At 47.4% G+C, this 14,169-nt stretch overlaps 1 pseudogene; it reads left to right on the top strand.

Moving 5' to 3' along the window:
- The window catches only part of LOC142217843 (piRNA biogenesis protein EXD1-like), a 56,345-nt pseudogene extending 42,482 nt beyond the window's left edge, over nucleotides 1-13,863 (top strand).
- The last annotated feature ends 306 nt before the right edge of the window (nucleotides 13,864-14,169 follow it).

Here is a 14,169-nt window from a genome sequence, read left to right as displayed (position 1 = left end):
ACTTAATTTGGAAGGGCTCATGTTGAGGGCTAGAAAAGTGAATTTTTGAAGGTCTTACCACATCACACACACACACACACACACACACACACAATGACAGTTAAGGGTGGGCGCTGTTGGATTTCCCATTACCTATGCCATCTGTGGTTGTCATGGGCATCGTGATTTAAAGGAGTGCATGATAATGTTTCTTTAGCTTAAAATTTGGGTTTCTTTCCATACAATTGGGGAGGAAAGAAGGTTTCCAGGTATTTTTCCACTTTCATAGAGGTTTATTTGAGTGTGGAAAGTGTCTAGTTGATAGGCTGTGATAGTGGGGTAAAACTGTTACTTGGGCATGTTAGATGACCCCAGACATGCTTCCGCTGCTGTCCCAGTTGCATTCTAGAGATGTTGTCATCATTTGCTGAGGTATCATAGTGGACTTGGTGACCCTCCTGAGTCGAATAGTGGTTTCCCCTGAAACGAGCATTTTTTCCCCATAGACTATAATTAGAGATGAGCGAAAACCGTTCGATCAAATAGGTATTCGATCAAATATCAGGCCGTTCGAGTTATTCGTTCCCAATCGAATACCAGGCGGCATACACAGTAAAAATTCGTATCCCCTCCCACCTTCTCTGGCACGTTTTTTGCACCAATAAGTGTGCAGGGGAGGTGGGACAGGAACTACGACAACAGAGGCAGTGAAAAAAATTGAAAAAACCCATTGGCTGCCGAAAACATGTGACCTCCCATTCATAAGAACAGCCGCCACCATATTCGTGTCAATTCGCGGTGAGAGATAGGGAGAGAGATGCTGATAGGATAGATAGATAGATAGATAGATAGATAGATAGATAGATAGATAGATAGGGATAGATAGGCATTAGCTTCTAGTAGGCACAGAAAAAAAAACAAAGAACAACAGCTCTTTTCAGAACTATACACTGCAGGGACAGGAGTCCAGCTTTCCACGGACGGTGGAAAACAGGGATACAGAACAGTTACTTGTTGCTATATACGTGACAAACAGCTTTTTTCTGGGGTACCCCCCAAAAAATAGCAGGAATCCACAGCAGGCAGTTCTTGCTATATACCTGAAAAACAGCTTTTCTCTGGGGTCCCCCCCCAAAAATAGCAGGAATCCACAACAGGCAGTTCTTGCTATATACCTGAAAAACAGCTTTTCTCTGGGGTGTATAGACCATAAAATGGGCATTAGTATACCTCAAAAAAATGCATAAGGGTAGCGCAAGGGGATGAGGACGGGGGCGTGGAAATGCAGATGTGGAGCAAGGTTGCGCTAAACGAACAGCGTCTACTGTGCCTACTGCTGTGTGGCAGCAAGAATTGCGTTTCCCCACAGTCTCCAGCTTGATGGCCACATTAAGTAGGGTGCAGGGTACAACCCTAACCAGGCCCGAGCACCAGGAAGAGGTGTTACAATGGCTGGCGGACACTGCTTCCAGCACATTCTCCACCAGCCAGTCAGCCTCTACCTCAACTCCTCCTCCTACCCAACAGTCTGGTCCTCCTTCCTCACAACATGCCCAATCTTCCCAGCAACCTAATCCCACCTTTCCCACCTCCCAGGAGCTGTTTTTGGGTCCATTCACTGCCCCTCTCTCTGTCCCACCACGTCCTGAATCAGCAGAGGTAACAGATGAGTTGCTGTGTCCTGATGCACAAGCACTGGAGCATCCGTTATCTCCTGTTGTTGTTGTTGAACAGCAATCGGCCCTCAGAGACGACGATGACGAGACACAGTTGTCATCAGGTCAGCCTGTTGCTATGTGCGGTGTGCAAGAGGAGGAGGAGCCGTCAGAGGAATTGGAAGAGGAGGTGGTGGACGACGAGGACACTGACCGAACCCGGACAGCGCGGATGTCAAGCGGGGAGAGCAGTGTAGATGTGGAGGGAAGTACAGCACCAAAGAGGGTGGCTAGAGGCAGAGGCATGTCCAGAGGCAGAGGACAGCTGCTTCATCGAAGCCAGGCTACAGCCAGCAGGGCCCAAAATGTTCCCTATTCTAGCCAGCCTAGAAAAACTCCCACATCGAGGCCACGGTGTTCGGTGGTGCAGATTTTTTTTAATGTATGTGCGGCAGACAAATATACAGCGGATTGCACACTCTACAACTCGAAACTGAGTAGGGGCTCTGAAAAGAGCAAGCAACCTTACAACCACTGGCATGCGCCATCATTTGGAAGGCAAGCACTGGGCTCAGTGGCAGAGAGCAAATGCAGGACAATCGTCATTCGGCGTTGCCACCACTGCCTCTCCCACTGTTGCCAGTGCTGGCGCTGCAGTCCTAACCAGCAGCCAGGAAACCTCCATATGTGCCTCCACCACTTTGGAGACTTCTCCCTCATCCTACCCTTTTCCTGCCTCAGCTCTTCTCCTGCCTTAGCTCCTTCTCCTGACTTAGCTCCTTCTCCTGTACCCACATGCTCCTCTTCACAGCAACCCACCATCTCCCAGACTTTTGAGCTCAGGCAAAAATACAGCGCTACCCACCCCCATGCACAAGTCTTAAACGCGCACATCTCCAAACTCCTGGCCCAGGAGATGTTGCCGTTCCGACTTGTGGAAACTCAGGCCTTCCGTGACCTGATGGCAAGTGTGGCACCTCGCTATGCCGTCCCTAGCTGTCACTACTTCTCCCGCTGTGCCGTCCCTGCCTTGCACCAGCACGTGTCACGTAACATCAGGCGGGCGCTAAGTTACGCGATTTGCACAAAGGTCCACTTGACCACCGACGCGCGGAGAAGTGCATGTGGACAGGGACGCTACATTTCACTGACAGCACACTGGGTAAATGTAGTTGAGGCTGGGACCGGGTCACAATCTGGGGCGGTCTACCTCATTTCTCCGCCCAGTATTCCTGGCAGGGGCTCTGAACCACGACCCTCCTCCACCTCCTCCACCATCACATCAACCCCAGCTACCTGCTGGAAACACTGCAGCACTGGTGTGGGGAGACGTCAGCAGGCCGTGCTGAAGCTCATCAACTTGGGGGACAGACAGCACACTGCCTTCGAGGTGAGGGATGCCCTCCTTGATGAGACGGCAAAGTGGTTTTCGCCACTGCACCTGGGCCCAGGCATGGTCGTGTGTGATAACGGCCGCAACCTGGTAGCGGCTCGGGAGCTTGACAACCTCCGACACGTTCCACGCCTGGCTCACATGCTCAATTTAGTGGTGCAATGTTTTTTAAAAACGTACCCAAATGTACCCGAGCTACTGGTGAAAATGCGGCGCTTGTGCGTGCACTTTCGCAAGTCCACATTAGCCGCTTCTAGCCTCCGAAGACTCCAGCAACGCCACCATCTGTCGTAACACCAGCTGATGTGTGACGTCTCCACACACTGGAACTCGACGTACCACATGTTGAGCAGAGTGTGTGAACAGCAGAGACCCTTGATGGAGTACCATCTCCAAAACCCAAGGGTTTTCTCGGAGTCAGCTCCCGCAGTTTCTGCACCATGAGTGGCCATGGATGGCAGACTTATGCGAGATCTTGCGTGTCTTTGAGGAGTCAACCATGAGGGTCAGCTGTGACGATGCATTCGTGAGTGTCACAATCCCGCTCCTGTGTGTGATGCAAGAATCCCTCATCGCCATCAGGGATAACGCATTGAACGCTGAGGAGTCGGGCATAGGAACACAACCATTCCAGCAGGATAGTCAGGGCACACTCCTGTCTGCTTCACAGCATATATTGAGGGAGGAGGAAGAAGAGGAGGAGGAGGATGAAGTGGCAGAACTCATTGTCACACAGGAGACTAGCGGGGAAGTTCATTGTGTCCCATTGCTGCAGAGCGGTTGGGGCGAAATGGAGGAGGAAGAGGAAGAAATGGAGAGTGACCATTCCAGTGGGGGCAGCCAAGTGATGCCAAGTAACACTCTGGCACACATGGCTGAATACATGTTGGAGTGCTTTTCAACTGACAAACACATTGTCAAAATCCTGGAGAGCAACAACGCAACGACTACTGGATTTTTGCAATCCTCGACCTCCGGTATAAAAATAATATTTGTAATTTTATTCCGGTAGAGGGGAGGGCCAGTCGCATCAGTGATCAGCCGCAAACAACTGGTGCAGAATATGATGGAGATGTTTCCATCAAATCTCGTTGGCGGCACACAGGAGAGTTCCTCCAACAGGCGAGCAACTGTCATCCGGTCCACACCTGGCAGGGGCACACTCTCCAAGGTCTGGGACACGTTAATGTCACCCCGTGGAAAAGTACCACCACTGAGGGGCCTATTGTCACCAGGAGGGAAAAGTATAGGCGCATGTTGCGGGAGTACCTGGCCAACCAGCCCTGTCCTCTCCAATCCCTCTGCGCCCTATACTTATTGGGTCTCCAAGTTGGATTTGTGGCTGGAACTTGCACTGTACACATTGGAGGTCCTTTCTTGCCCTGCCGCCAGGGTGCTTTCGAAAAGGGTCTTCAACGCAGCCGGTGGCATAATTATGGATAAGCGCAGCCAGCTGTCAGCCGACAGTGCTGACTGGCTGACGCTGATAAAAATGAACAGCCACTGGACAGACCCATCATTTTCATGTCCACCATTGTCAAGCACCCCGACATGAAGTTTCATGTGTGTGCTCACCCCTTCCTCCTCCTCCTCATACTCCTCCAACATCAGCGTTGCACAATTGTGCTCCTACTAGGCTCAATCCACCCTGATTCCCCCCAACTCTGCTGGTTAGAGTCTCAATCCACCCTGATTCCCCCCAACTCTGCTGGTTAGAGTCTCAATCCACCCTGATTCCCCCCAACTCTGCTGGTTAGAGTCTCAATCCACCCTGATTCCCCCAAACTCTGCTGGTTAGAGTCTCAATCCACCCTGATTCCCCCCCAACTCTGCTGGTTTGAGTCTCAATCCACCCTGATTTCCCCCCAACTCTGCTGGTTTGAGTCTCAATCCACCCTGATTTCCCCCAATTCTGGAGGCTAGAGTCTCAATCCACCTGGATTCCCCCAAACTCTGCTGGTTAGAGTCTCAATCCACCCTGATTCCCCAAAACTCTGCTGGTTAGAGTCTGCACTGCTTTTTAAAGGCTCTACTCACTCCAAGGGCCAAAAACACTGCCGGTGCAAGATTCTACTCACTCCAAGGGCCAAAAACACTGCTTTTTAAAGGTTCTACTCACTCCAAGAGTGAAAAACATTGCTGATTAAAGGCTCTACTCACTCTAAGGGCCAAAAACTAAATCTCTGCTGTTTAAAGGCTTAACTCACCCAAAGGACCAACAAATCTCTGCTGGTGCAAGGCTGAACTAAGTTAAAGGGCCTAAAACTCTGCTGGTAAAAGGCTGAAGTCACCTAAAGGGCCTCAATCTCTGCTGGTAGCTCAGCTTAAGGGCCTGTAACATAATTTGGAAGGTCTCACATTAAGGGCCAGAAAAGTGAATTTTTGAAGGTCTTACCACATCACACACACATGAACAATGACAGTTAAGGGTGGAGGCTTTTGGATTTCCCATTGCCTATTCCATCTGTGGATGTCATGGGCAACGTGATTTAAAGGGGTGCTCGTTAATGTTTCTTTAGCTTTAAATTTGGGTTTCTGTCCATCCAATTGGGGAGGAAAGAAGGTTTCCAGGTATTTTCCCACTTTGATAGAGGTTTTTTGAGTGTGGAAAGTGTGTAGTTGATAGTCTGTGATGGTGGAGTAAAACTGTGACTTGTGTTGTTAGATGCCCCCAGGCATGCTTCCCCCGCTGTCCCAGTTGCATTGCAGAGGTGTTGGCATCATTTCCTGGGATGTCATAGTGGACTTAGTGACCCTCCTGAGTCGAATGGTGGGATCCCCTGAAACAAAGCATTTTTTCCCCATAGACTATAATGTGGTTCGAATAGCCGAATATTGCGGGGCTATTCGAAACGAATAACAAATATCGAATATTTCACTGTTCACTCATTTCTAGTTTTAAGCAATGAGGGGAAAATAGGGATAAAAATCAGTACGTTTGTATCTAAGCCTATTCTTGCCTTGGAGTCCAGGTGAGACTATGGCCCCTGCACCCCTTATGCATTACTGTTAATAGACATGTTAACCCTGGTTTAAACTTAGGTAACTTTCTCAAAAGGTGAAGCATGAAAGACAGTGAATGGTTAGTGGCACTTACTAAAACACACATTTAGCATGGAAGCATGGTAAGTATTCTATACGAACAGCAAGAAATTAGGTGATCATGTAATAGTATATATAGTATATACATTAAAGTATGTATAAAAGTATAAATATATAGATTTTGTTATGTCTCCATATATTTACATATTTGTACAAGTTTTTGTTTATGAGAGTTGGTGTTTCATGTACTATCCACAATGCAGTATGTACTCAGCTCTCCAAAGAGAATTGATAAGAACTACAGGAGCTCTGTGCTAAGTAGGGGACGTCTCTCGTCATCTAAAAATCAATGGTGGTAACAGCATCGACCCCCCTCATTTCTGTGACAGGTCAGAAGGTTGTAATTAACTTGAATATAATGGAAAAAATGTTTAAACAAGAATAAATAAAGAACATTAAAACAAGCTATGAAAACATTGCATCACATTTAATTTTATTTTAGCCCCATGTAAGTAAGCAGAATGAATTTGTAATCCAGAAAAGAAAAATCATGTCCTAAATGGAGAAACATTGCCATCTAGTGGGTGATAATAATTAGGTCTTGTCCTGTAGAATAAGTAAAGAAAATACTGTGGAAAACAATAATTTAAATACCTTCCTATCACCAAAAGAAGAACAAAACTGAAAAAGTTGAATATTTAAATTATTTTAATATTACTATACTTTACTCTTTTTTTGTTTTCAGGTCTGTCTTTCTTTTCCCCATGTTATATACATTATACTGTATGGCAATAGATGTGGACAGCACTCTTTATTATTGAATTCAGGTATTTTGGCCACATCCATTGCAAATATGTACATAAAATCAAACATACAGCCTTAGGATCGCCACTACCGTGTTTCCCCGAAAATAAGACAGTGTCTTATATTAAATTGTCACTCTAAATATAGGACCTGTCTTATTTTCGGGGGGTGCCTTATTACAACCGGCAGTCATGCCGGCACTTCCTTAGTGGAGCGTCAGCATGACTGCCGGTTGTACGTAGTGTAGTGTAGTGTAGTGTAGGGGAGGGGAGAATTTATCATACTTACCTTTCCCTTCTTCCTAGCAGCGCTGGTGCTGCTGTTCGTCCTGGAAGTGGTGAGCGAGGCTTAGCTAGGCTTCGGGGGGCGGGGCTTAGCGAAGCTTCGGGGGGGGGGGGGGGGCTTAGTGGAGCTTTGCAAGCTCCACTTCACTGACACAGCAGCCCGGCTCTGTGCTCCGTGTGCACAGGAAAGCCGGCTGCTGCCTCTTCTGTATGGCAGCTGCTGTCTCTGCCTCTGGGATGAGCTGGGAGAGCTCATCCTACAACAGCAGAGGCAGCAGCCGGCTTTGCTGTGCACACGGAGCACAGAGTATGGCTGCTGTGTCAGTGAAGTGGAGCTCGCTAAGCCCCGCCCACGAAACCTCCGCTAAGCCCCGCCCCAAAACATCTGCTAAGCCCCGCCCCCCGAAACCCGCACACCACTACCGGGCATGCCTTTTTTTCGGGGGATGCCTTATATTAGGCAATTCAACAGAAACCCCCACATGCCTTACTTTCAGGGGGTGTCATACTTTTGGGGAAACACGGTAGTAGTACTCTGGGTTGTATTGAAGACTTTAACCTTGTAAAGCCACAGCTTAGTTTTCACATTAAAGGCCTGCTAACTTTTTTGATATTTATTATTTTCATCTTCTAAAATTCATAACATAGCTATATGAGGGCTATTATTTACGTGGAGTTGTATTGTATGTTGAGTTGTACAACAATATATTTTGGGGTACATAGAATATTTTTATTAGGTTTTATCAATGTTTTCAGGATCTTCATGAATTAAATGTACAATTCTACCATTTTTTTTGTTTTCTTTTATGTTGTTCACCGTGCGTTATAATTGACACAGTATCTTTTGTGTGTCATCATATTTATTGTAATATGATATTTATATTGATTCTATTATGTTTTATCACTTACCACTAAATAGGGCTGGGTTCACACCAGCACTTGGTTTTCATTTAGAGATTCCATGGTAGATATCGCACAGGTCAAGGCCACCTCAGGTTCCGGACCAAAATATGGGTAGCTGCGACTGGATGCCGGTACAGTGCGCCAGCATCCAGTTGTGCACTCTGCTCTGGATTAGGCCGAAATAAATGGGTCTAGTCGGGAGGGAGTGTCTTCAGGCGGATGTCGCGAGGCGAATCTGCCTGAAAGAATGAATGAATGTGTTTGAAAGAGTCCTGCAGGTTCCCGTCTCTTGCTCAGTTTTGGGCAGGAAACGGAAACCTGCATGAACGGATCGTTCACCCTGCAAAAAAAAATTATTTTCTTACAAAATGCACTAAAACACATATCTACACCTAAAACTCATGTTCAATCCTACATTCATATACAAAATACATTTAAAATAATAGATTAAGGTGTAGAAAATGTGTGTGTGTGTGTGTTTGTGTGTGTGTGTATATATATATATATATATATATATATATATACACACATATATATATATTTTATATGCACCACAAACATCAACTACAACAAGACTCCCAAAAACACTAATACAAAAGATAAGCAAGATGTTGCTGTTATTCATTAATATGTTAAAAAGTTATGCTGTTGCTAGTAGAGAAAAATATTCGATGTTCGTTATTCGTTTCCAATAGCCTCTCAATATTTGACTATTCAAACGAATATCGAACCCCATTATAGTCTATGGGAGAAAATGCTTCGTTTCAGGGGATCCCACCACTCGACTCAGGAGGGTCACCAAGTCCACTATCACACCTCAGCAAATGATGCCAACACCTCTGCAATGCAACTGGGACAGCAGGGGAAGCCTGGGGGCATCTGACACACCAAAGTCCCTTTATTACCCCACTATTACAGCCTAACAACTACACACTTTCAACATTCAAAAAAACCTCTATCAAAGTGGGAAAATACCTGGAAACCTTCTTTCTTCCCCAATTGGATAGACAGAAACCCAAATTTTAAGCTAAAGAAACATTACCAAGCACCCCTTTAAATCACGTTGCCCATGACAACCACAGATGGAATAGACAATGGGAAATCCTTCAGTCCCCACCCTGAACTGTCATTTTGGATGTGTGTGTGTGTGTGTGATGTGGTAAGACCTTCCAAAATTCACTTTTATGGCCCTTAACACGAGCTAGGATGAATGTAGTTGAGGCTGGGACCGGGTCGCAAACTGTGGTGGCCTGCTTTGTCTCGACCGCCCAATATTCCTGGCAGGAGTGCTGAAACAACACCCTCCTCCTCCTCCGCCATTGAATCGACCCAAGCTACTGGCATGGGGAGACGTCAGCAGGCCGCGCTGAAGCTCATCAGCTTGGGGGACAGACAGCACACTGCCTCTGAGGTCAGGGATGCCATCCTGGCTGAGATGGCAATGTGTTTTTCCCTGCTACACCTGGGGCCAGGCATGTTTGTCTTGTGTGATAATGGCAGGAACCTGGTAGCGGCTCTGGAACTTGCCAGCCTCCAACACGTTCCATGCCTGGCCCACTTCTAACTTAGTGGTGCAACATACCCCAATGTACACAAGCTACTGTTGAAAGTACGGCACTTGCGCGCCCACCTTCGCAAGTGTACAGGAGCTGCTGCTAGCCTCCGAAGCCTCCAGCAACGCCTCCATCTGCCAGAACACCGACTGATGTGCGACGTCCCTACATGCTGGAACTCGACGTACCACATGTTGAGTAGAGTGTGTGAGCAGCAGAGACCTTTGATGGAGTACCATGTCCAAAACCCAAGGGTTCCTCAGAGTCAGCTCCCGCAGTTTCTGCATCATGAGTTTTCATGGGTGGCAGACTTATGTGAAATCCTATCCCATCCTTTCCACTGGACACGAAACATTACCATGCGCTCACCACAACTCCGGATATGGCAGCTGCGTTAAGCAGGGTGCAGGGTACAACGCAGACCAGGCCCGAGCTGTGGTTATGTGCGGTTTTCAGTAAGGGGACAGTGAGCAATTGGAAGAGGAGTTGGTGGACGACGAAGCCACTGACCCGACATGAACAGGGGTGATGTCTAGGGGCGAAAGCAGTGTAGATGTGCAGACAAACTAATAAAAAAAAGGTGTCTAGAAACAGAGGCGTAAACTGGGGTGATATCTAGGGGCGAAAGCAGTGTAGATGTGGAGTTAAGCTAAATCAACAAAAAAGGTGGATAGAAGCAGAGGCATAAACTGGGGTGATATCTAGGGGCGAAAGCAGTGGATGTGGAGGGAAGCTAAGCAGCAAAAACGGTGGCTAGAGACAAAGGCATGCAAAACTCTACCCTGTTGCAAGACTTATTCCTAGGTCTGGGACATGTTAATGACCCCCCCGGCCAAATTACCGCCACTGAGGGGCTTAGTGTCACCAGGAGGGACAAGTATAGGCGCATGTTGTGGGAATATCTGGCCGACCCCAGCTCTGTCCTCTCCGATCCCTCTGTGCCCTACATTTATTTTCTCATCAGTTTTTCTGCAATACACAACTCTTGTCAACTTCCTTTGGGATCTCAGAGGTGGTGTCCTCAGTTCTGAAGAACACATCAGAGTTCCCTTGGCAATTAGCGTTAAGAGAACCCTGGAGCAACCAACTGTGTAACGGGATTAGCTGAAGGATCGCTGTCTTGACCACTTTTTGGCACAAAATGAAAGTGCAATCCAGCCAAGTATGGTGCAAGGATACGATGCAAGGACAACTACACATCTGTCTCTGACACATTGGGGAGTTCACCCTCATCCGCACTTTTGGCCTACACCTTCATGCGCCTCTTCCCAGCCACTCCCCTTCTCCCAGGCATTTCATTGCAGGCAGAAGTACAGCACAAGCCACCCACATGCCCAAGTCTTTAGTGGCCTCATCTCAAAACTGCTGGCACCGGAGATGTTGGCGTTTATGCTATTGGATACCAAGGCCTTCCGTCACCAGATGGCAGCTGGGGCACCTCCCTATGCTGGGCCTACCCATTACTACTTCTCTTGGTGTGCTGTCCCCGCCTTGCGCCTGCACGTGTCCCATAACATCAGTCGGGCCCAGAGCTCTGCGCTTTGTTGCAAGATCCACTTGACCACCGACGCATGGAAAAGCGCATGTGGTCAGGGATGCTGCTTATCTTTAATGACAGGCAGGGTGAATATAGTGGAGTCTGGGCCCGGGTGCAAACTGGGTTGGCCTATCTCCTCTCCCAGCCCAAAATTCATGGCAGGAGTTAACTGAAAGCCTACTATGCTGCAACCTCCACCCCAGCTACAAGCGGTAAACGCTGTAAGAGAGGGTTCACGTGGTGTAACGTGCCACGTGATATGGCACGTCTACGCCACGGGACCCTTTGCGGGCCGTACACACTCCCATTGGTACTGTTTGCGGCCGTGATGTTGCGGCCACAAAATCACGGTCGCAAACTAGCGCAGAACATATGATCCCTGCTCCCATTGAAATCAATGGGAGCGTGTACGGCCCGCAAAGGGTCCCGCGGCGTAGACATGCCACATCACGTGGCACGTTACACCGTGTGAACCCTCCCTAATACTGGCGTGGGGAAATGTCAGCAGGACGTGCTGAAGCTCATCAACTTGGGGGACAGACAGCACACTGCCTCCAAGGTCAGGGATGCCATCCTGGCTGAGATAGCAATGTGTTTTCCCCTGCTTCACCTGGGGCCAGGAATTTTTTTCTTGTGTCATAATGGCAGGAACCTGGTAGCAGATCTGGAGCTTGCCAGACTCAAACACGGTCCACACATGACCCACGTTTTCAACTTGTTGGTGCAAAGGTTCTTTGAAATCTACACTAGAGATGAGCGAGTACTGTTCGGATCAACCGATCCGAACAGCACGCACGCATTGAAATGAATGGACGTAGCCGGCACGTGGGGGGTTAACCGGCCGGCCGGCGTCAAAGCGGAAGTGCCAGGTGCTTCCATTCATTTCAATGCGTGCGTGCTGTTCGGATCGGCTGATCCGAACAGTACTCGCTCATCTCTAATCTACACCATTGTGCCTGATATACTGGTCAAAGTGTGGCCATTTTCGTAAGCGAGAAGTAGCCTCTGCTAGGCAGAAAACATTCAGAGCACACTCCTCTCATCTTCGCACTGTTGGTTGGCGGAGGAAGACGAGGGGGATGGAGTGGCATTTGATGTCACTGTCCCACACGAGGCTTGAGGGTGCACTTCAGTGCATCCCATTGCTTAAGCACAGATGGTGTGAAGGGGAATGGAAAATGGAGGAAATGGAGAGTGACCCTTACAGTTGGGGGCAGCAAAGTCATGCCAAGTAACACACTGGCACACATGGCTGACTTCATGTTGGGTTGCTTTTCAAGAGACAAAAGCATAGATCACGGGGCCACACGGTGGCTCAGTGGTTAGCACTGCAGCCTTGCAGCGCTGGAGTCTTGGTGTTCAAATCCCGCCAAAGGCAAAAAAAACATCTGCAAGGAGTTTGTATGTTCTCCCTGTGTTTGCGTGGATTTCCATCCCATATTCCAAAAAAAAAGACATATGGATAGGGAAAAAATGGACATTGTGAGCTCTATGTAGGGCTCACAATCTACATTTAAAAAAAAAAAAAAAAAAGCATAGTTCACATCATGGAGTGCAAACAATACTGGATTGAACAAAAAATTGAATTGAGCTGATATAGCATGACTGAATTGCTGTGTATCACACTTAGCTTTAGGGGGGAGACCCTTAAAAATTGGATTGAGCTGATATAATCTTACTGAATTTCTGGGTCTTCCACCTAAGTTTTGGGGTTAATGCGTGTGTTTGGGGTTAATCAGCAATTGGCTGTGAAAAACTGAAAAGAGCAGACATAGCCTGACTGAAATTCTGTCTCTGCCACCTAGGTTTTGGAGTTACACACCCTGGATATCTGGATTGAGCATACATAGCCTGACCTAATTGCTCTGTATCCTTGTTTTGGGGTTTACTCAGCCTGAAAAGCTGCTTTGCATGTATATAGCAAGAAGTAGTTTTCAGCTATATGGACTTGTAAATGCAGTGGATTGCTGCTATTTCTCAGCCCCCCCCCCCCCAAAAAAAAAAAAAAATTCGAGCACACCCCCTTGCTTTTAAAGCAGCCGGTCAGCTACTACCTGCAGTCATGTTCATAACCAAGAGTCTGCCCCTCCTTCCTCCCAACATGCCCAATCTTCCCAACAGAGTCATCCCACCCTTGCCCCCTCCCAGGATCTCTTTTCGGGTCCTTTTACTGTCTCTCCCTCTGTTGAACCACTTCCCCTCAATACAGTGTGATACTAAACAATATATTTGATACTCAGGTCGCTGATGTCTACCTATTCTCAATGGAAACTGGTGGCTTTCTTCCCAGTCACACAAGTACAGTTAAGGATTGTTTGATGTCATCTCTCTCAACCTTTCACCCTCACAAGTTTCTTTCCTAAAGTATAAGGAAACTTTAATGAAGGACAATCCAAACATTTGGTGTGACCGTCCATTGGAAACTGCAGCACTGCAGTAACTGCAGTTACTATCTCTGGAAGTGGTACACCTTTTTTCTCTGCGTTTAGCCATGCTCGCTGCTATGCTAGCTGTCTACACTTGGTTGGTCGATGATTCTCTTAATGCATATCGCCAAGGGACATCAGATGTGTTTCTCAGCACTGAGGCCACCTCCTCTGAGCTCCCAAAGGAACTTCAGCAGATTTGTGTATTACAGCAAAAGAGAAGAGAAAAAGCCTTGAAAGTATATCAAGTGAATGGTGCGGGTTTCCTCAAAAGGGTGGAGAAGTAATGGCTGCAGTTGTACTACATTTATATAGCAGTTTTCCATGTTCTAGTACCAGTGTCCGGTGCTTGTACTGCTTGAGTTATTGGTTGAAATAATGTCACAGAAATAAATGAAAAATACAAGAGGTAGACCCTTAAAAATGGGATTGAGCTGATATAGCCTGACTACATTTCTGGGTCTCCCACCTAAGTTTTGGGGTTACACACCGTGAAAAACTGAAAAGAGCGGACATAGCCTGACTGAAATTCTGTCTCTCCCACCTAGGTTTTGGGGTTACACACCCTGGATATCTGGATTGACCGAACATAG

Source organism: Leptodactylus fuscus, chromosome 9 (assembly GCF_031893055.1).
Source record: "Leptodactylus fuscus isolate aLepFus1 chromosome 9, aLepFus1.hap2, whole genome shotgun sequence".
Lineage (NCBI taxonomy): Eukaryota > Metazoa > Chordata > Amphibia > Anura > Leptodactylidae > Leptodactylus > Leptodactylus fuscus.
The sequence above is the reverse complement of the archived record's forward strand: the minus strand, read 5'-3'. Positions and strand labels throughout refer to the sequence as shown.